The sequence below is a fragment of the Dermacentor andersoni genome, chromosome 3, assembly GCF_023375885.2.
Source record: "Dermacentor andersoni chromosome 3, qqDerAnde1_hic_scaffold, whole genome shotgun sequence".
In the NCBI taxonomy this organism is placed as follows: domain Eukaryota; kingdom Metazoa; phylum Arthropoda; class Arachnida; order Ixodida; family Ixodidae; genus Dermacentor; species Dermacentor andersoni.
The window spans coordinates 208,760,023-208,783,966 of NC_092816.1; positions in this window are offsets into that span (position 1 = coordinate 208,760,023).

Consider the following 23,944-nt stretch of genomic DNA (forward strand, 5'->3'; position numbering starts at 1 on the left):
CATTACGACGCCTCTCATCGCGTCGTGTGCTTCCGCCCTGGCGAGGAAGTGCTACTCCTGACACCAGTTCGTACTCCTGGCTTGTGTGACAAGTCCCAGCTTCGGTTCATCGGCCACTACAAAGTCTTGGAGCAGACTTCTCCAGTGAACTATCGCGTGGAACCAGTTATTGTTCCAAATGACCGCCGCTGCCGCGCCGCTCGATTGTCCACGTTTCCCGTATGAAGCCTTTCACGAGACGTTCACCGCCCCTTTGAAGTGCGGCCAGGATGGCCACTCTCGCGCGAGGGGACCTTAGTGTGGGAATTTATAAGCTATTCTTTGTCATCTGTACATAATCATCATCATATGGGGTTCATATGGGGTTCTTCTTCATTATCGCTTGTGGGGCTGGCTCTCGTGTGTGCTCCGTGCTGTGGGCGTGGTCGGTTCGCCTAATCTTTTGACGCGGAACAAACGCCGTGATAACTGCTGCGTCACAATACATACATACATACATACATACATACATACATACATACATACATACATACATACATACATACATACATACATACATACATACATACATACATACATACATACATACATACATACATTAATACATACATACATACATACATACATACATACACATATGCAAACTGTGTTAAGATCCCCAAGAATGCTAATCGGCTTACAAACGAAAGCTGACACCGCAAGAAAAAGCTACAACAGTAGCTTAGTGGAGTGCCTGCCCATATCTTGGCATAGAGGGCAATGAACAAAGCATACCTTTTTTCCATAACGTCTGTTATAAAGAACTTTATACATTCTTGAATGCTAAAATTACAGGTCTCTCAACATCTATTTTACGAGGTGAACGGCGAAAGCCTACTCTTGCTCCTCTTATCATTCGCCTCTTTTTTCTTGCCTCTTCTCTTTCTCTTCTTTCTGTTAGTCATTACTACTCTCCACTAAGCCTTTGTAGTCAGTTGTAATCAATTGTGGTCATTACAAGCCATCGTTAGCCATGCAGGTTATATCCCGTTCAGAAGTGGTGGCTACGTTTGTGTACGCAAATTCAACCGCCCGCCGGTGGAAGTGAAAGCCTCCGGGGGGATTTGGGTGCCTGCCGCAGTTTTGTAGACGCATCGAACGTGAACACCTACCCCCATCTCGCTTTGGATGGCGAAGCTCAAGCACAAACAATCATTCAAGATGGACGCCTCCGCGTTCTACTGGTCGGCACGTGAGTACCCCCTACAAGTCTCTTAATTTTATAATCATACGTTTTTAATACCACATAATCTTTACTGTAAGTTGCTCATTTAGGCTTCTGACGTTTGCTTGTTATATTTACTTTAGCTTTGATGGAGCGACTCTCGTGTTAAGAAGATAAATATATAAGCGTACACAAACGTCTGCAACGCGCCGCAATGCAGGAATCCTAATGAAGATACGGAGGTTGCTTACGCAACTTATGCGTGTTGTACAGATTCGTAGCGCGTGCTTTGCGTTTCGTAGGTCTCGAAGATCACTCCCGCTCAAGAAGAAGAGTAGCGTCGTCATCAGCTGAGCAATATTTACTAAAAATTGCGGAAGGAAATGTGTCCGATGGCGACTTCACGGAGGGTGAGCGGGAAGAGATTGCAGAGCTAACAGTAAGTGTCCGTTTCTCAAAAATTCTGCAGCAATACCATTCATTGTCTAATTCTGGTTTGTCTGCTTTTGTAATCCGCCCTAACACAGCCTGAAGAGAGCGAACGAAAGGCAACAGATACTGCTGACGAGGACAGCGAGGACGAAGAGCCTGCGCCACCCCTGCCACCTGAACCTATACGCAAAAAGACAGCAGAAGTGATGTGGATTGACACGAATTTCACACCTTAAAGCACTCATTGCACATTCAGTCGCCAAGAAGCGACAGTTCCACTAGAGCCTGTTCAGTATTTTTTTAAGTATTTTACAGAAGAAATGTTCAGCGAGCTAGTCAAGTCCACTAACATTTATGCTTTGCAACAAGAGGCAGTTCAGCTGCAGACCAGAGCTGATGAAATGAAGATATTCTTCGGAATAATGATGCGAATGGCAGTCCTGAAGTACCCAAGTATACGGTTGTATTGGAAAGAGGATAAAAAGGTTCCCACAATTGCTCACACGATGTCATGCAAGCGTTTTTCAAACTCAGGGCCACCTTCCATGGGACGGACATTAACAGTCCGAGGGACCCTACAGCTGACAAATTTTGGAAAGTAAGACTAATAGTCAGTGCAATACAAACACAATGTCTCAAGCTTGTCCCGTTGCTAGTTGAAAGCATTGATGAGCAAGCGATTTCGATTACGGGAAGGGTTGTTGTGAAGCAATTTGTGAAAGGGAAGCCCAACCCGGAAGGTACTAAAGTCTTCATTCGCTGTAGTGCTGACAGCTTGGCCCAGTACTTTGAAATTTACCAGGGAAAAGGCACAGGCGTAAGTGAGAACAATTCCTATCTCGGCCTACGAAGTTCTGTTGTGATGCGGCTTGTAGAGCATGCTCCACATGGGCACAACATGAGGGCTTAGATGGATAACTATTTTTCCTCTGTGCCCCTGTTGCGCGAACTGAAAGAGGTTTCAATCTTAGCAAGTGGCACCATCAGATCGAACTGTCTCCTCGGATGCCCCTTGAAAAGCGACAAGGACCTAAAGCAGACAGGGCGCGGTAGCTACCATAGGAAGGTCAGCGAAAAAAGAGATATTGTAATAGTTAGGTGGAGGGATGAGAAAGATCCGGTGAACATAGTGGGGACAATCATTGGCATCGGATATTTATCAAAGGTGAAAAGGTTGAGTGAGTCACCGAAAGAGCATGCCAAATTTGACTGACCGGAAGTCATTTCGCAATACAAAAGCTTCATGGGGGGGGGGGGGGGGGGGGGCGTTGACAAATTAGATTTTTTGATGTCTTTGTACTCCCTGAAAGCCCAGACGAAGAAGTGACCAGTCCGTGTAATCCCACACTTCGTGACATTTGCCATTTGCAATGGCGGGATAGAGCACAATAGTGATGCAAAGGAAGAAGGCATCTCCAAGAAGGACATGAAAAATGTGATGGACTCCCAAACCGATGTAGCTCGCAGTCTCATCGCAATCAACAAAAGCGAGCGGCCAAAGAGTGGACGGCCGAGCAGCGCTGTGAGGTCAAGTAATTCTCGGAAGGCACATAACTCTATACCAATGCCCACAAACTCCACAAGATACGATGGCATCAACCGCTGGCCAAGGCACCTCGCTACGAACTTCACTAAACGATGCAAGAGCCACGAATGCACTTCGAGGCCCCGAATTTTCTGACGCAAGTCTGAAGTCTTTCATTGCTTCTCAGTTGCAAACGACTACTTTTACGAATGTCATACGAAAATCTGATATCCTGTGTTGTAGAGCTTAACTGTTTCCCAAAATGTTTTATTCGCACAAGCAAATTATCCGAAACGAGCAGTTTCTAAGCGTAAAGCCTTACTCCTAGACAAAAGCTCGAAGGTTGCCATTGAGGCGCAGTGTGCACAATTGTGAAGGCAACAAAAAGTTTTTTGTATAAACAATAAACCATTGTAGGAAACGTTCTTTCATTTCTGGATGTTTACTGAAGGTCATTTTGAAAATAATTATAATTTTCTTGGCAGTTTTTCTTAATTCGCGCCTCAAGGGGATATTATATCGTTAATACACTACATCTCTAGGCTTTGAGTGGCGCCTGACACTGGCAAAAACGACGAGAGCAAGTGGGGCTATACTAATCCAGGTACTACTAAATTAGAAAGACCCACGAACTATCAACAAGACACTCCCTCACAAGAACAGTAATTGTCGCCCCCCCCCCCCCCCCCGCCTGTTGCAGCATTCGGCCACTCCCTGCCCCCTAAATGACTAATTTTATTACCGAATTGATCTCAGGCCCCAGCAACTGTAGATCACCTGACCAAGGCGGTGGTCAGACCTGCAACGCAGCAGAGGGTGCTAAGAACCTATGGACCCGGACAGTCCGTCAATGGAAACTGAGCATTGTAACGTTTAACGTGAAGCTAGCCTAAGAGTGAAGCTAGCCTAAGAGGACTCTTTGAGGGACTATTAGGCATTGTTTGGGATGTCATTGGCGTTTGCGAGGTTAGAAGAGCTGGTGAAACTTATACAGGGCTGACAAATGGCCACATCCTCTGCTATAGAGGACTACCAGGTAAGGAGCAGTTTGGAGTAGGATTCCTTAATTTATTAAATATGGCGTTTAACCTGCCAAAACCACTTTCTGATTATGAGGCACGCCGTAGTGGAGGACTCCGGAAATTTCGACCACCTGGGGTTCTTTAACGTGCACCTAAATCTAAGTACACGGGTGTTTTCGCATTTCGCCCCCATCGAAATGCGGCCGCCGTGGCCGGGATTTGGTCCCGCGACCTCGTGCTCAGCAGCCCAACACCATAGCCGGAGTAGGATTCCTAAGCCATAAGGACATAGCGGGCAACTTTGATGAATTCTACAGCATTAATGAGAGGGTCGCAGTAGTCGTAATAAAGCAAAATAAGATGTATAGAATAAAGGTAGCTCAAACGTAGGCTCCAACCTCCAGTCACACTGATAAAGAAATAGAACAGTTTTATGAACATGTTGAATCAGCGATGCGAAACGTGCGAACTTACTATACTGCATTCATGGGCGACATCTATTGAAAAGTAGGGAAAAAGCCGGCTCGTGAACAAGCAATTGGCAACTACGGCGTAGATTCTAGGAACACTCGAAGAGAAATGTTGGTACAATTCGCGGAAAGGAATTGGGTAGCCTTCACCTCAATTTGATGAGAGAAAGAGTAAAACTGGTAAAGAAAAAACAGGCCAATCTATACGCATTACCTGTAAAAGCAGTCCAATTCAGTTTAGCGCTTTCAAATAAATTCGCACCCTCAGAACAGAGAGATGAAGATGACACAGAGGCAATGAATGATACCGTAACTAGGCTGGCTTCAGAAGCAGCAATTGGAAACGGAGGTAAGGACCCAAGGCCACCAGTAGGTAAGCTGTCTCAAGTAACAAATGATATAATAAAGAAACGACAAAGAATGAAAGTGTCCAACTCAAGAGATCAGATAAAATTTTTGGAGCTGTAAGAACTAATCAGCAAGAAGAAAATAAGTGATACCCGAAATTATAACGCTAGAAAAACTGAGGAAGCAGTAAAAAATGGACGCAGCCTGAGAACACTGAGAAGGAAACTAGGCATACGACAAACCCAGATGTATGCACCGAAACATAGACAGCGCAATATCATCAGCAATTTCATGGATATAGTAAAAGCAGCGGAAGAATTATATACTGACCTCTATACAGTGGCGTAGCTAGGTTGTCTGGCACCCGGGGCCCATAGGTCTTCTGTCACCCCCCCCCCCTCCCCCGGTTGTAGTCGAGGAAGGCGAGGATATCGACAATTTCCGGGTTTCAGCACCAGTACAGCCGCCTTGCATACCTCGCACGTCCCCCGGGTCCCCTTCTCCTTCGCTTTCTTTCCCAGAGATCGCGAATGCAGCAGGTGTTGGCGGCGAGGAGTTACGGAGTCTCCAACTATCGGAAGCCCCTCGCTGGCGTAGTTTGAGGGATCACGCGGCGCGCTCCTCATAGGTTTTGCTGTCAGTGCTCAGTGAAAACACCACGCGGGAGCTCTCCCGGACATTTCTGTGAGTACTTTCGAAACGAGAGAAGGTTTTTACTGTCTAAATAAAAATATTGGGCAAACTGAAAGCACAAAATCGTTTACAGACGCTATTTCTTTACCGAATACGTAATGTGAACGCCACTGTGCGCAATTGCAGCAATGGAGTCTCCCGAACCGGCTTCTTGCGTGAAAGGTAGGCAAACGCTGAGAGCAAACTATGTGAAATATGTTCTTATAGTGTTGGTATAACTAAATGGAGCGTAATAGAATGAAGCCTCAATGCAGCGATCGCACAGCTTCGCAGCGACCGACAGCGCGTCTGCATGCTTGTCCGCGACCTGTTTCGCTTTCGCCGCGTGCGCGTTTTCGCACCGTGCCATGAGCTTTAGGCCGCAGAATAAGTGCATTTGACAATATACAAGCAACCATTGTTGCGTGTGCGCTATCAGAGCTGTTCAAAAATAATTTCGTTGTAAAGACTTCGACGCCTATATCTACGGCAACTGTGATGTGCCATCGCGACGATTGAATCTTTTTTTTCTAAATTCTTGGACGTTTCGATATTATTTCTCGAGTTGCGTCGGACTATATGTTTATCGGTGTCCTCAGTGTGTGATTTCCCGCTGCTTCGTTTTTTGTAATCCAGTGCATTATTTCATAACACAAACATGACCATATGCCATGCTTTTTTTAAATGTGCTTCTTACCGCTCTCTTTCCACTCCAGTGAACTTGCCAGTATCTATAGCATCGAAAAGTTCATAAACCAAACCGTCATGACATTAGTCGGGCAGCGGACTCGGGCGAGCGTCTCAGGGCGCGTTTTTCGAACATCGCAGACCCGGCGCCGTGGCATAAATCTTCCTCGCGTCTGCGCTTGCTGCATACCCGAGTATTAGCCGATGGCTGTTTGCCGGTTTTATGTTTCGCGAGCCAAGCTTCACGCAGCTTCTTTTCCTGCGGCTACGTATGAATAAGGATGACACCGGGCTCCGTTGCGTACGTCCGGCACTGCGGCACTGAGCAGTAGCCTACCATGTTGCGCGCCTTCAAAGGCAGCCACTACCTATTGTAATGTTTTTAATCGTTGTAAAGGAGACACTCGAAGCGGGAAAATCTCGCCACTAAATGAAGACCGCAGCGTACGAGGGAACTTAAACTCTTGTTTCCAGCTCGCTTCGGCGCTCCCGAAGCAGCCGACGAGGCCGCTATTTCCAGGTGATCCCTAATAGCACGTCACGCCGACGGTGGCGCCAGCTTTACAGTGGTGGAGCTCGAGGCCAATACACGCAGTTTTTTCTGCACCAAATAACACAGGGTGCTGCACTGATAACGTGTGATAAGCGCATGTGCACATCTTCTGTCGGGCTGTAAGGCTTGACAACCAATACAAATGCGGCATCGTGGCAAATACGGCTCACGTCACACGAAAAAAAAATTTTTTTTGTAAAGTTTTAATTACCAATTTTAACGGGAACATTGCATTTGCAAAATTGAAGGCCGACATTCATATCTTGCCCAACAACAACTTCACAAAAATCGTCGTAGGTACTATGGCCCGCAATATTTTGGCTGTGGGCAGCCCTGAACGAAAACGAGAATTAAATTGTGTCTCAGTGACGCTGATCTCCCCACCATATTAGAAAAACGGAAAACGCCAACTGCCTCCCTGCTGCGCGGGCGCCAATGCTATGACAATTACTAGTTCTCTTCATTCTGATCAATAAAGCCTTGTTTTATTTGCTGCTATACGGACAAACGTGATTATCCGAGCTGCGGTACCACCAAAAGATTGGGAACAGATTAGAGCAACGCTTCGCGTCGATTCTTGGAGTCACCATAAAAAAAAAAGAAGACCGCGATGAAGCCCGTGCCAGCGAAACCTGTAGGTCTGCACTCGCAGTGGAGAGGGTTGAGGGATCAACGTACGTCACTGGTCCACTATTTCGTATTTCTTTCGCTGCTACCATATACTGGGCGCCACCCGCAGTGCCAAAGTACTGTAGGTTGTAGCACCCAAAACGGTTTTGATTAATTAGGTTTTGTTGAGTTAATAATATGACTTTAAGTCCTCAATTCTCGAATTGAAATGCTTCCTCTATAAGTACTAATTACGGAATTATTAAGGATATGGTTATTACTTATCTGTTATATTTTTCGCGCTACCGAGTTCCAAGTAATCACAAAAAGACATAACTTCATAGAATCTCGATCGGGAAATATCCTTACAAAATTCACCTTTCTTTTTATAAAATTCTGTGCAGCTGAAACAGACACTGTACTTGTGACATGAAGTCACACAACAACAACAGTTCTCTGAAACTTTCGAGGGTAAGAAGGAAAGTGTGAAACATAACGGCAGGTTTCGCAGCGGCTTCTCGCAGCGAGCGGGATAGGGGAAGTAAAAGCGAGCCGGACATCACGGCGGGCCCGCGACTACAGCCTGTCGAGTCATACACCGCCAAACTCTTCGGCCGAACCGAGTCTGAAGACGATCCAGAGAATCCCATTCGCGACTTTTGACGGCCCCGCTTATGCAACGTCGCTCTCAACGAACGCTTCGCCGTAAACGCGAGCGCCGGGCGCGCTGGTTGAACGCCCTCTTGCTGCTGTCTTTGTTCATCTTCGCTTCGCGTTCTGAACGGAAGAGGTACCCAAGAGCCCCAACGCCTTACAACGCCTCACTGTATGTTTAGCGACTCCTGCTCCCAGCATGAACGCACAGCACGAGCGCACCCCACATGAAACGTTCCGCTAAGGCGAATAGTTTAGTGACCATTTTGCGAATTAAATTTTTTAGCCCGAACATTCGTGCAATTGTTTCGTGGGGTGTTGGATAGAGCTGCAGCCGACAATTCTGCGGCGCAACGCATCGGGTACATGAGCTCGGGCTACTGGATACTGGAGCATTCTTTGCCATTTGCGCCCAGTCAAGCCGGCGGAAAGAGGGTTGTCTTCAGGCGTATGACACCCCCCCCACTGGACCCTTGCACCCGGGGCCCACGGCCCCCCGGCCCCCCCTGTTGCTACGCCACTGCCTGTATAGTATCCAAAGCAGCCACAATAACTCCATTCAAAGTCGTAATAACACATTCGAGAGGCTCCTTCTATAACTAATAAAGGAGTTACAAGGGCCTTGCAAGACATAAAACGGGGAAAAGTGGCAGGAGAAGATAGACTCATCATCATCATCAGCCTGGTTGCGCCCACTGCAGGGCAAAGGCCTCTCCCATACTTCTCCAGCATCCGCGCACCCTAACTTTCTGCCGCCCCCTGCTACGCTTCCCCTCGCTTGGAATCCAGTCCGTAACCCTTAATGACCATCGGTTATCTTGCCTGCTCATTACATGTCGTGCCCATGCCCATTTCTTTTTCTTGATTTCAACTAAGATGTCATTAAGCCGCGTTTGTTCCCTCACCCAACCTGCTCTTTTCTTATCCCTTAACGTTACAGCCATCATTCTTCTTTCCATAGCTCGTTGCGTCGTCCTCAATTTAAGCAGAACCCTTTTTGTAAGCCTCCAGGTTTCTGCCCCATACGTGAGTACTGGTAAGACACAGCTGTTATACACTTTTCTCTTGAGGGATAGTGGCAACCTGCTGTTCATGATCTCAGAATGCCTGCCAAACGCACCCCAGCCCATTCTTATTCTTCTGATTATTTCACTCTCATGATCCGAATCCGTGGTCTCTACCTGACCTAAGTAGATGTATTCCCTTGCCACTTCCAGTGCCTCGCTACCTATCGTAAACTGCTGGTCTCTTCCCGAGACTGTTAAACATTACTTTAGTTTTCTGCAGATTAATTTTTAGACCCACCCTTCTGCTTTGCCTCTCCATGTCAGTGAGCATGTATTCCAATTCGTCTCCTGAGTTACTAAGCAGGGCAATATTATCAGCGAATCGCAGGTTACTAAGGTATTCGCCATGAACTTTTATCCCCAATTCTTCCCACTCCAGGTTTCTGAATACCACCTTTAATCTCGCTGTAAATAGCATTGTTGAGATCGTGTTTCCCTGTCTGACGCCTTTCTTTATTAGTGCTTTGTTGCTTTCTTTATGGAGGACTACGGTGGCTGTGGAGCCGCAATAGATATATTTCAGTATCTTTACATATGGCTCATCTACACCCTGATTCCGTAATGCCTCCATGACTGCTGAGGTCGTGACTGAATCAAACGCTTTTTCGTAATCAATGAAAGCTATATATAAGGGTTAGTTATGTTCCGCACATTTCTCTATCACCTGATTGATAGTGTGAATATGGTCTATTGTTGAGTAGCCTTTACGGAATCCTGACTGGTCGTTTGGTGTACAGAAGTCTAAGGTATTCCTGATTTTATTTGCGATTACCTTAGTAAATACTTTGTAGCCAACGGGGAGTAAGCTTATCGGTCTCTAATTTTTCGTCTTTGCCGTCCCCTTCGCTATGGATTAGGATTATGTTAGCTTTCTTTCAAGATTCCGGTACGCTCGTGGTCATGAGGCATTGTGTATATACGGTGGCCAGTCTTTCTAGAACAATGTTCCCACCATCCTTCAACAAATCTGCTGTTACCTGATCCTCCCCAGCTGCCTTCCCCTTTTGCATATCTCCGAAGGCGTTCTTTACTTCTTCCGGCGTTACTTGTTTTCTTTCAAATTGCTCTAGAGTATCTTCTCTCACATTATCGTTGTGGATGCTACTGGTACTGTATAAATCTCTATAGAACTCCTCAGCCACGTGAACTATCTCATCCATATTAGTAATGATATTGTCGGCTTTGTATGATTCTTGCCTATTCCTACTTTCTTCTTCACTGCTTTTAGGCTTCCCCCGTTCCTGAGAGTATGTTCAATTCTATCCATACTATAGTTCTTTATGTCAGCTGTCTAACGCTTGTTGATTAACATAGAAAGTTCTGCCAGTTCAATTCTAGCTGTAGCGTTAGAGGCTTTTATACATTGGCGTTTCTTGATCAGATCTTTCGTCTCCTGCGATAGCTTACTGGTATCCTGGCTAACGGAGTTACCACCGACTTCTATTGCACACTCCTTAATGATGCCCATAAGATTGTCGTTCATTGTTTCAACACTAAGGTCCTCTTCCTGAGTTAAAGCCGAATACCTGTTCGGTAGCTTGACCCGGAATTCCTCTAGTTTCCCTCTTACCGCTAACTCATTGATTGGCTTCTTATGTACCAGTTTCTTCCGTTCCCTCCTCAAGTCTAGGCTAATTCGAGTTCTTACCATCCTATGGTCACTGCAGCGCACCTTGCCGAGCACGTCCACATCTTGTATGATGTCAGGGTTAGCGCAGAGTATGAAGTCTATTTCATTTCTAGTCTCGCCATTTGGGCTCCTCCGCGTTCACTTTCGGCTAACCCGCTTGCGGAAGAAGGTATTTTTCATTAGCCGCCTACTATTCTGTTCTGCAAACTCTACTAATAACTCCCCTGCTATTCCTAGAGCATGTGCCATATTCCCCCACTGACTTGTCTCCAGCTTGCCTCTTGCCTACCCTGGTATTGAAGTCGCCCATCAGTATAGTGTATTTTGTTTTGACTTTACCCATCGCCGATTCCACGTCTTCATAAAAGCTTTCGACGTCCTGGTAATCGTGACTGGATGTAGGGGCGTAGAGCTGTACGACCTTCAATTTGTACCTCTTATTAAGTTATAGAACAAGATCTGCCACCCTCTCGTTAATGCTATAGAATTCCTGTATGTTACCAGCTATATCCTTATTAATCAGGAATCCGACCCTTAGTTCTCATCGGTTCGCTAAGCCCCGGTAGCACAGGACGTGCCCGCTTTTTAGCACTGTATATGCTTCTTTTGTCCTCCTAACCTCACTGAGCCCTATTATGTCCCATTTACTACCCTCTAATTCCTCCAATAACACTGCTAGACTCGCCTGACTAGATAACGTTCTAACGTTAAGCGTTGCCAGGTTCAGATTCCAATGGCGGCCTGAACTATGGACAATGGCTGCCTGGAATGGCGATGGACTACCAGTCGAGTTAATCAAAGATGGTGGAGACATAATAATTGAAAAATTAGCGGTCCTTTATACAACCTTCCTATCGTATTCAAGGGTCCCAGAGAACTGGAAGAATGTCAACCTTATACTACTACACAAAAAAGGAAGACGTTATAGAAAAATTATAGGCCCATTAGCTTACTTCTAATGTTATATAAAATATTCACCGAGATAAACTCCAACAGAATAAGAGCAACACTGTACTTTAGTCAATCAAGGGAACAGGCAGGTTTCTGGTGGGGTACCCTACAATGGGTCACATCCATCTCAATTAGCTAATCGAGAAATCCGCAGAGTTTAATCAGCCTCTCCTTATGGCTTTAATAGATTACGAAAGGCCATTTGATTCAGTCGAGATAGTAGTAGTCATAGAGCCATTATGCAAGCAAGGAGTAAAGGACGCTTACGTAAATGTCTTGGAAAGTATCTACTGAGATTCCATAGCTACCTGAATTCTACACAAGAAAAGTAGGAAGATATCTATAAAGAAAGGGATGAGAGCAGGAGATATAATCTCTCCATTGCTATTCACCACATGTTAGGAAAAAATATTCAAGCTATTAAACTGGGAGGCTTAGGAATAAGGACCAATGCAAATATCTCAGCAACCTTAGATTTGTCGATGACGTTGTCCTGTTCGGCAACAGTGGGGTATAACAAATGATTGAGGACCTGAACAGGGAGAGTATAAGAGTGGGGTTGAAGAATAATATGCAGAGGACAAAGATAATGATCAAGAGCTGGGCTACGGAACAAAAGTTCAGTAGCGCCAGTCAGCCTCTATAGTATGTGAAGCCGTATGTTTACCTAGGTCAATTACTCACTGACACGCCGTGGTTGCTCAGTGGCTATGGTGTTGGACTGCTGAGCACGAGGTCGTGCAATCGAATCCTGGCCACGGCGGCTGCATTTTGATGGGGGCGATATGCGATAATACCCGGGTACTTAGGTTGAGGAGCACGTTAAAGAACCCCAGGTGGTTGAAATTTCTGGATTCCTCCGCTACGGTGTGCATCATAATCAGAAAATTGTTTTGGCAAGTAAAACCCCATAATTTTTAATTACTCACTGAGGACGCTGATCATGAAACCAAAATGTGCAGAAAAAAAAGGGTTTGGAGCGCATTCCGTATACATTGTCAGATCCTGACTTGAAGCTTGCCATTATCTTTAAAAAGAAAGGTGTACAATCAATGCATTCTACCGGTGCTAACATATGGGTCAGAAACTTGGAGACTGGCAAAGAAGCTCGAAAACAAGTTAAGCACCGCGCAAAGATCGATGGAACAAAGAATGTTAAGCGTAACGTTAAGAGACAGAAGAGAGCGGTGTGGATCAGAGAGCAAACAGGGATGGCCAGTATTCTAATTGACATTTAGAGAAAAAATGGAGCTGTGCAGGTCATGTAATGCGTAGGTTAGATAACTGGTGGACCATTAGGATTAGAGAATGGGTGCAAAGAGAAGGGAAGCGTAGTCGAGTACCGCAGAAGACTAGGTGGGTTCACGAATTTAAGAAATTTGGAGGTGCTAGTTGGAATCAGTTGGCGCATGACGGGGGTAATGGGAGACCACAGGAATAGGCCTTCTTCCTGCAGTGGACATAAGATAGACTGATGATGATGATGACTGGTTATTAGTAAGCATCTTTAGTGATTTATAATGATTTGAAGTGGTAACAAGTCGTTCGACATATTGGTCATTTCGTAGCCAATAGTACTCATTACAAGTCATTTCAATCATTATTAGTCATTACTGGTCATTACTAAGCATTTTTAGTCATTTCTAATCAATTGTGGTCATTACAAATCGTCGTTAGACATATTGGTCATTTTGGAGTCATTGGCAGTCATTATACGTCATTAGTAGTGATTATTAGTCATTGCTGGTCATTATTTACCTCTACCGATGTGTATTATAACGCTATTATTCACTGTCATTATCAATCATTGTTCGTTCTTTAATCTCTCTTTAACCTGCCTTCGTAAGGTGTGATGACGCTTCGGCGGAAACTGCGGTGGCCAGGCCTGCTGACACAAACTTCACCATGAGCCTAGAAAGGCTAGAAAGGTTTGCAGAGCACGCCCCGCTATGACGGTCAACGATAATGCGTTCAGCATTCAATCTATATAGCGACACAATGTCTTGTCACAGATGAAACTGCAGCTAGATTGCTCTTTCGCGCTAAGAACACTCGGCGCCAACTAGCGCCGTCAACGCGAAGCCTTCGCCTGGACCCTGAAATACGTGACGCGCCGGGGCGGACGAGCGCTTAGAAACGCGTCATGCAAAGAGTCGGGCTTCTCGCACGTATTTCTAGACACGCTGGGATATACGGGGTGTTTCAGCGAACACTTTCAAAATTTTTTCAAGGTTGCCTGTGGCAGATAGCTCAATTATAAATTATGAGCCCGTCTACTCGAAGCGGGGGACACTACTTGCACAAAAATTGGTATGAAATATCGACTAATTAACAAGAATTCACTAATTAACGTTATAGCTAATTATCCTATGACCCATATTGCAATTTAGAAATTCTAGCAGCGGACATCGCAAGGCGGATCCGCTTGGAACGAATTCTGAGGACGATACCAGTTTCGAGATATAAATTCCCGAACATTCGAAGAAATGCATTCGTGCTCCCGTTAATTTGTTAACGAAACGGCGGTTCATGCACTGATGCTCACAAGTCTCTGGAAGTAACAGCAAGTAACTGCACGGCTAGGATTTGCAAATTGCAATATGGGCTATAATGTAATTAGTTCAAACTTCATTAGTGAATTTTTATTATTATTCAATTTCGCATCTCAATTTTTTGTGCGAGTATTGTCCGCCGCTTCGAGTGGAACAGCTCATCAACTAGAATTATGGTATCTGCCACAGGCAACTCTTAAATGATTTTTGAAAGTGTTCGCTGAAACACCCTGTACAGTGTCGTTGCCGCGTAGTGCGTGGGTGGCTTCGAGACGAGAGCGCTAAGAATTCCTTCCTTGATTGCCGCTTACTGAGTGGCATATGCTCATTTCACAAGTGGGCGAGAGTTTCGTTAAAGAGTGGCATTTGTGGCACAGCTCTCTGAAGCGTTGGCGTGAAGGACATTTATGGAAAATCGGCACATACCCAGTGTTTTGTGTCGCAACTTAGTAAACCGTCGGGTTTCTGTCCTTGAGGGACGCTTTTGACGTCGCTTCGATGCGCTCAATATCGGATAAATTTAAGGGATCTTTTCGTTATTGCAGAGTGCCACATTCCCAGCAGCACGTGCCTAAGCGCCCAAACTGGTGTCAAAGAGTTTGGTCGAAGAGCAGCATAAATGTACGGGCACCTACCTAGTGACCAAAGTTGGCGTCCAAGAGATTCGTTCAAGATGAGTCCACACCGACTAGCGACTACCCTGCGCTCCAAGTCGGCGTCAGAGAGTTTCTTCGAACAGCGCTACCTACCCAACTCTGCATCCTCACAGCACTCTCAGAACAGCTGCTTCATGCGCTACCCAGTGGACTGCAGACTACACAGTGAAGAAATAGGCAGAAGAACGGTTAGGCCCAAACATAGCTAAATAGATTGTTGGCTCCTGGAGAGTAAGCGAGATACCGTACAAATTAGCATTCGCACAGTACCTGTATGCTAACTAAACGACACTGGTTTTTCATAGTGTAAAGAAACAAGAACATGGTACATCCTAACTGCAGACAGTGTTCTTCATCATAGTAGAACTCGTGGCATCATAGTCGACACTATCGGCATCCGTCTTCACACTCTCTTGTATCCGTTCCTGGTTACAGCAGGCACTATGCAAAGGATACGAGGAAGGACCTTAAACGAAACGCAATAGAACAGGATTAGGGTTGGTAATATCGATGTATGAGTATTCGATCATTTGATTAAAAGTATCCCGCAATACGAATAAATGTCATCTATTTTCACCTTTCATTTAATTGGCTTAATCAATTAAACATGTGAGATTATTTGTTTTCGAGAGCTTTGCAGGAGCTGCACAAAAATTTCGAAATCGTACTAGAATGGCGGAGCACGGCCCGGGCCTGTACGGCTTTGGTAGAGTGACTGTGGACTCTTTTCACCGTCCCGAGTCATGCTGAGCCCTCTCTTTCCCAGCGGTGAACACGCCACCACACCGCTTGAAGGCGGGGGGGTAGAAATCCCCGCGCAGTTCAAGGCATACTACAGCAAGCCAGTCGTTGCTCATCGTGTCCATTCCAGTCTATTAAAGCGTTTGCGCACCAGCCATTAGCACCGGTTTGGAGCACGTATTTTACATAGCAATGGAGTTCGTGTCGATTCCAGGAAATCTATAACTTACCAGCATTTATTCTCGCATGCTTTTTGTGTGGCCGTTCGGGCAGATGATCGTTTCATTCAAACATCCCCGCTAATTAACATTCCTACTCTCTGTAGAAAATAGCATATCGCTTAAGATTGCAAACCTGTAGTTTTGTTTTCCCTTGTGCACATTCAAATTTTTTGCATATGTTAGTGGAACTACACCTTTCACTTGTGCCATTTTTCGTACTTCTTGATTACCTTTACTGTACCGGGATTCACTAGTCTAATTTCTCTTGTTGGAAGCTTCTCTTAGTTCCATGTTATAGCACATATTGCTAATAGCATCAAAAGCAACTAGTGCCAAACCTATTTTGCCTTTAACAAAGTAAATATTATTCTTTATGAAACTTCATGCACTTGTATTTCTAACTTCTAACGCAACACTATTCCAATCTTTTTTTTTTTTTATTCCAATCTCCTGAGGTCAAATATACGTAACTACCGATGCAAGCATCGGGAAGTAACCAGCAGCGTTATTTGAAAAGTCAAATGAAGTGCCCTTCTGGTTTACAGGATGTCGCTTTGTTTTGCTTTCAAAGCAATAACATTACATACATTGAGCAGTTTTCCTTATCTAACGGGCTGAGAAGAGGCAAGAAGTGTGCTCAAGTGGAGAGAGTTTCGCTGAGGCTGAGAAAGCGCAGTGAAATTACATAACCGGCTGAGGAAGGTGGCCCCGGCGTTTGCAATTGGTTTGCTTCCCCTTACTTAGCTTGCGGTAGCTGGTCGAAAATTGCGGCGGTGTGCAACGGAAGGTCAAAAATGCCACTAAGACGGATCCTCGGCTAAGTAGAGTTGGCAGAACTATGCAGTATAGGTGCCGAAAGGCCTTGCTAACGCTGTAATACCACGCAAAGTATTATACTCAAATAAATCTATACTCCCCGGAAGCTCCGATTAGCCAATGCCACAGCGATCAGCTGGCAGCAATCCTCTACTGCTATTAGAATGGGGTAGTGCCCGGCTATGCAAAAAAACTTTCAGTTTTGTTCGCCATATCAATGGCCAGAACATGTTTGACGACCAATCACAATTGGTATAAAACGCACTTTTCGCTAATGACTAGAAAGGCGTCAAATCAGAAATTATTATTTTTCGTTCGTTCAGACTAATCATGCAGAATTAGTGTGCGCATATCGCGTTAGATGGAGCGTTATCGAGATTTTGGTAGCGTCGCGTGACAGACAAGTGCATGGGTGATGGCTCCAAGATATTTTGACGAATTCTGGAACGCTGATTGCCGAATTGGAAAAGAAAAGTGTGAAACAGCTTTACGTTATTGCGCGGTTGGTTTCACCAGGCAAATATTAAGATAGAGTGCTCCAAAAGTGGGTAACTGGGTTTCAACCTTGTCAATGTGGCGTGAAAAAATTTTCAATAATCATTTAATCGATGAAAAACACTGTGTTGAACCCGATTAACCGGTTAAAGGCTGAAATAACGAATGTTTATTTAATCAGAAAAATTAATTGACTATCCGTAAAGTGAATTGTGTCGTCTCTTCCCCCACACGAGACCAGCCGTTAAGCATGTGGGGCTGAGATACGTTCCCTGACGCTATGCCGCTATCCGTGGGACTATTCGTGCTGAACGAGACGCTGCTGTTCAGCGGAGCAGCCCACTCTCGGTAGAGTGGAAAGGAACGCTGGTGCGCTGAAGAGCAGCGTCGTAAGGGCGCTCGACAGACAGTACAGAAAGTATGTAGAAGAGGTAGATCCTATCTTCATCTCAACTGTCATTAAGCGCTGCTGCCGGCGGAAGCTTGTCTCTGCGGTCGACTTCCTTTACGCCTGGCGGTAAAGTGTGCTTGCTTAAGCGCAGGACGCCGTGGTCCTCATGCATCCTGGCTGCGTCACACAACGACTGTCTACAATCTCCTTCGCTCCTTCTCGAAGTGAGAAAGGTTGTGCACTAAGTACACGCGCTCGCAACGAACAGATTAGTCAACCTGGGCCACAATACACTCAGCCGTGAGTTACGGCTTCCCAGCGTCAAGCCTCGTTTTTCGGTCATGATCCTGGTGATGGAAGAGTGCGTCTGGGGTATTTAAGTGTCTTTACATGCTAATATGGAAACATCATCAAAATACCTAGTTCGTTCATCTAGGTGGGGGCGAAACAATCGGCAACAGCGCCGCTGACTGGAGTGAGCGCACTAGATCAGCTCACAAGGATCACTCTAAATGAATGTGTTTTCCACCCGGTTGGAGTGCACCATTTCAGCACTAACAGCACATTCGCCACGGTTTTTGGCTGGTTTGGGCAAATCGTGGGCACGGTAGCCCTTTCGTAGGACTGGTTCATCAAGTTTGTGAGTCTTGACGTGGCCTCGTAGATGCCACTGGCTCGCCTTCTTGTAGCTTGCAGGCTACTGACAACCAATCCCATCTCCGCCAGTGTAAGCGCCGCTAATCAACCTTTGTGAGAGTGACGGATGCCAGCCCATACCGGCGGACGTTCTACCGATGTACAGGCGCTTCCTCCAGTTAGCCAGCCATTTATTTGTTCAGCAACCCAACAGACGTGGTGCTGCTGCACCATGGCCTCAAATGACCTCCCCCCCCCCCCCGACCGAAAAACACTTGAGGCCTGCTCGTGGAAGTCTAATCGCCTCTTTATGGGGCACTCGTTGAGTGGGCCTGGCTAGCCTATAGACTACTACGCCTCCTCGTTCAGATGGAGTCATCTGCCCGGCACTCTGGCGCCACGTGAGCCAATTTTTCACCTTATAGTCGATCATCGCCTCCGCCAAAGTTAAGCAGTGCTAAGATTGCCAGCTAAACCGGTAGCTGGTTGCGAGATTCTTGTCTCAATATACCGGCGCGAAAGAAACAAGACGCAGGGAAGAACAAAGCCTGAATGCAAATGAAATTTGCGTCACCAAATGTTACACGAGTTAAAACATAAAATGTAGATTATTCTTACCGCGCGTGCGTGCAACTCGTCGTCTAAGTTATTTCATTTATGTGTTACCAACAGAAGGCGTGCAAATTGAGTTATCACTGTCTTTCTCGAAGCAAAATGTCTAAAATATCAATCTGGTATAATAGGTTCATGATTTAAGCCTACGCAAGGCCCGTGGCTGTCAAAAAGCGGGCTCCACTGGCATCGTCAACAGTGGTCAGCAAGATGCCATGAGCCTGTTGTTTCTCATTGCATGATCGCGGAATTTTCACAATATATTGTTTGCGCACCTTCCGCTCTCGCCAACGTAGCATCTGTCACACGGGTGTGCAATCTTCTCAACCACTTCTGTGCTACGCGGAACGAAAAGTGCTTGGCATGCTTCTCAGTACTGGAAGGTTCCTTGGTCGCGCCAGTGAGACCTGGCCCATGCACCGCAATTTGTAAAAAGCCAAAAATAAAACTCGGACGCTACACTTCCCGGCAATTTAACCGATCGGACAGGTTGCGCTCTTTCAGCCCACCACCAATCTTGCTTCTATACGGTCCTGGCAGCTTCGTTGTGCCTTGCCTCTTGACTTTACCTCTTTCATCAGGCTTTCCAAAACTTCCTCTAGGATTTTCTCGATAAACTCGATATATTAGGAGCTCAACTCGGCCTCCTATTCGTTGGGTCGCCTGGTGCTTGTAATATTTGCTAACAGGTGCAGGCAAGCAGTTTACAGCAGTGTCTCTGTTCTATATCTTAGAGTGGACCGAATTATTCCGAAGAATTTCTTTCAGTGTGTGGCTGGCACAGCCAAGAGATGTCTTTCTTTTAAAAAGAATGGCTGACTAAAATGCCTGAATATATTGCCTTTAAATTAATTACAGAATTTCAAAACTACATTGCATACTGACAATAGCATAACCACTAACTGCCCTTTGAGTTTATCAAATGTTTTTACATTCCAGAAGCAATACACGCAGTGCGCTACTGGGAAATTTTCTCTTGCCAAAAATGCATAACTTATATGGAAGGAGAAGGTTAAACAGCACTGGAGCACTTCTATGGAACAGCTTAACATCGGAAGTAAAACAACCAAATTTTTTTCAATATCAGTGAAATCCCATTAGGACTCACTACTATTTTCTGCATAAGGTTTTCCTTTCGCTGGTGTACATATCTGTTTTTCTTTTAATTGCAGTGCATAGTTGCTAGATACAAATTCCATTCTGTAGGTTTCTCGTAGCTATTACACGTACCCTGCTTTGTGTTTATAAATGAATATTTCCGTGTATATGATTTATTTTTACTTTGTAGTATTGCTGTTATGACTGTGAATAATAACTAGCATGGATCCCAACTAGCCTTGAGCTAGGGACTCAGATGTCCTGCAGAATATTTCCTGTGTACTTTTTCTATTTTGAATAAACTTCAACTTCAACGGCTTAGCTCTGGCACAGCACGAGCTATAATTACCAAGCACCAGTAATCCTAGTTATCGTTAACCTCAGCATTCTCGCTTTTCAGGAGTTTCCTCAGCCCGCGCGTTTCTCACCGCCCCGGCGTCCACATCAAGCCAGTGTTTCCAACGGAGCTGCGTCGACAGCGTGAGGTATATTACCATGCAACAGATCGTGAAATCACCGGTACTTTCAGCCTTTTCCAGCCAGTCCAGTAAATGATTATACGCTCTCAGAATTCGCTTTCTCTTAACGCATAAAACGTTTATATTTATATACGCGAAACGCATGGCTCGCGAATGCGTGAAAAGGCTTCGTAAAGACAGCGGTGAAACGCAGGTTTGTGGGCTAGCAGTGCTTTCGCAATAAAAGTGGATCCGCACCTTTCATTAAGAGATTGTTTGTGACTTTGTTGCTTTTGGCGATCTAAGTAATTGCCTGTCAAGTAGTTATTGATGTTATTCTTTGTATAATAATTGCCTGGAAAGATGCACTTACCACCCACTCAGGAAAGACGGCATCGAAGGAGCGCGCATAACCAGCGGCACATAACCGATGTCGCAAGCTGGACTGAGGGTGCTTCTCTGAAGAGCACCACACACGCAGTGTTGCATACGCAGTAACTGAAGTTGCTGTAAGAGAGAGTTCATCCAAGGGTGCATACCCAGTGACGCATAGCCACTGACCCAAGTTGGCGTCAAAGTGTTTTATTAAAGAGTTGCACGTGCACATTGGCACATACCCACTGACCGGAGTTGGAGTAAAAGAGATGCATTCAAGAACTGTGCATACGCAGTGGCTTATACCCAATAACCCAGTTTGGTATGACGGAGGTTCGTTGAAGAGCCCCACATGATTCGTATTACATACCCATTGACCTAAGATGGCGGAAAAGCGGCTCATTGAAGGGGCCGTATAACGTAAAACTATTCCAATATGCTTTTATTCCAATCTCCTGACGCCAAATTTGCGTAACCGCCGACGCAAGAATCGGGCGGTCACCCGCAGGGTTGTCTGATCAAACCAATCAAATGCTTCCCTCGTTCATAGGAGGTCACTTTTCTTTGATTGAAAAACGAATAACATTGCCTGCACTGAGCGGCATGTCCTATCTAATTGGCTCACAAGAGGCGAGGAGCATGCTCAAGTGGAGAGAGATTTGATGAAGCCGAGCCACTGCACTGAATATCGATAACCGGATGAAGAGGGTGGTGCCGGCGTCAGCGATTGGTTCGCTTTCTCTGACTTGCCTTGCGGTGGCTCGTCGGCAATCACGACGGCATGCAACGGCAGCTTAAGAATGACGCTAAAACGGATCCTCAGCAAAGAAGAGTTGGCAAAACGAAGTTGTAAACGTGCCGAAAGTTCTCAAAAATGTTACACGGCCACGCAGAAAGATTTATTACACGCAAATAAACCTGTGCTCTCCGGCAAGGGCGAGTAGCCAGTGCCTGAGCGATCGGCGGCAACCATCTTTTATTCCTTTCGGAACGGGGCAGCCTGCGGCTATTCAGACAAAAATTCACTTTTGTTCGGCATATTATTGCATCTTTAACGCGTACACGTCACGTTGACGTGGTGAGCTTTCGCGGTTTTCTGACGTCGCGTGACAGGCAGGTGAGTAAGTGCAACCCTAAAACTTTTGACCAATAGTCGATGTCTAACGGCGAAAGGCGTCGAATCAGAAATAACAATTTTTCTTTTGTTCGGTGCAATCATGCATAATCAGTGTGTACACGTCATATCAGACGGAGAGGTATCGCGGTTGTCGTGAAGTCGCGTGACGGACAGGCGCAGTGGGGGTTGTCCAAAAAGTTTGTGACCAATCGCGCAGGGCTGATTGCAGAATTGGAATAGAAAAGTTTGGAATAGCCTTACGTTAGAGCGCCCAAGAACGACGTATACCGAGCGATCCAAGATGACGTCAGAGTTCTATTGAAGAACGGCACATACACGCGGGCACGTTGCCAGCGAGCAAATTTTGAATAAATGCCGCCGCACAAAGGGTGGCGTGCACCCAGTGACCCAAGTTAGCGTCAAGGGTATTGGTTGAACACCAAGTGCCAATTGTTACGCGCCCAGTGACGCAAGCTGGCCCAGCGGATAGTTTCTAACCTTCTCTCAGCACAGCAACCCAAAGCTCCAGCCATTTGACCATGGGCAACCCACATACCCAAGTTGGCGGTGAAGAAGTCAGGCACGCACGTACGTAGATAGAGACAGACACACCGCAAGCCGGGGAATGCACCCAGATAATGGCAGTGTGCTTTGAGGAACTGCCGGCATTCATGCTCTGCCTTGTCATCCATCAGCCTCAGACCGAATGCAGAAGGTTCGAATAATTTAAAACGCGATTCACAGCAATACAATTGTACAGAGTGGCATTACACTAAAAAATTACAGGACAATCATCCGGGCACTTAAAGTCTTGCTCGCTTCAACCGTGGGCTTCGAAGCGCATTTCTATGCGTCTTCTTCTTTTTTTCAACGAAAGCGTCGTTATTGTGAACGATGATGGTGCAGTATAGGAAACAAAAGAACAGACTGGTCGGCTAGTTGGTACTGCATAACTTGAGGCAAAACGCGAAAGAACACGAGGGCTCCAGAAAGAAACAAATATACAGCGCTGTGTCTTTGTTGCCTTCTGCTATCGTTTTTTTTGCGCTTTGCCTCAAGAAAACAAAAGCTTTCAATTTCTACAAGATTGTCGACTGATGCAGCAGCCGCGTTCTCGATTGTAACGGGTCAATTAACAATAAGCATTCGAAAAGCATCAGGGCAGAGAATTTCTTCTCGAAGAATAGAATAAAAGAAGTCGACAACATCAACGAAAAAAGCAAGTGACGATTCCCTTGCAGCATTGCCTTATCGCGAAAAACTATAACTTAATCTGAATTATTAAGGCCAGTCCTCTACCGTGCTCGTGCTGGAAGGCACTCCGATATATACCTAGATACTACGTCTTGCCATCACCCCTTTTTAGTACAATTGCAACGAGTAGCATCCCTTCATTGATCGTATTACCAAAGAAAAATACGATCAAACATTCATTCCTTGCATCTGTAACAACCTTGCGAAGGTCGCTCAAGTTCGACCTATTACATAAACTAGTTTTGATTCCCTAAATTTAGACATTCGCATATTGACATCAACTATATTTCTTTCCACCTGCTCCCGACACTTATATTGGTATAGTGCTTTTGGCATATCCCCCCAGGGCTTCTGCGTCCGCAGGCGATTGGTGTATGGCGACAACGACCACAGAACATGGGAGTCGGGCCATCTTGCGTATAACCATGCGTGGCTTTGCCATGTCCTTGTAAACAGATATTCTGGGCTTTCAACTTATTTCGGACGTCTGGAGCTTTAAAGCCTCTTGGTGGAGGCAACACACCCCTTCGGCACCGGTCTCACGCAAACAGCCCCCCCCCCCCCCCTCCCGCACTGACAGATCTGGCGGAACTTCGTAGTCAGCTTTTAGAACGCAGCTCTTAGGCGACCATTCCTGCGGCGAGCGTCGGCACTGTCCGACGGTGTGGCCTAACCGAGCGAACGTGCGCGGCAAAGAA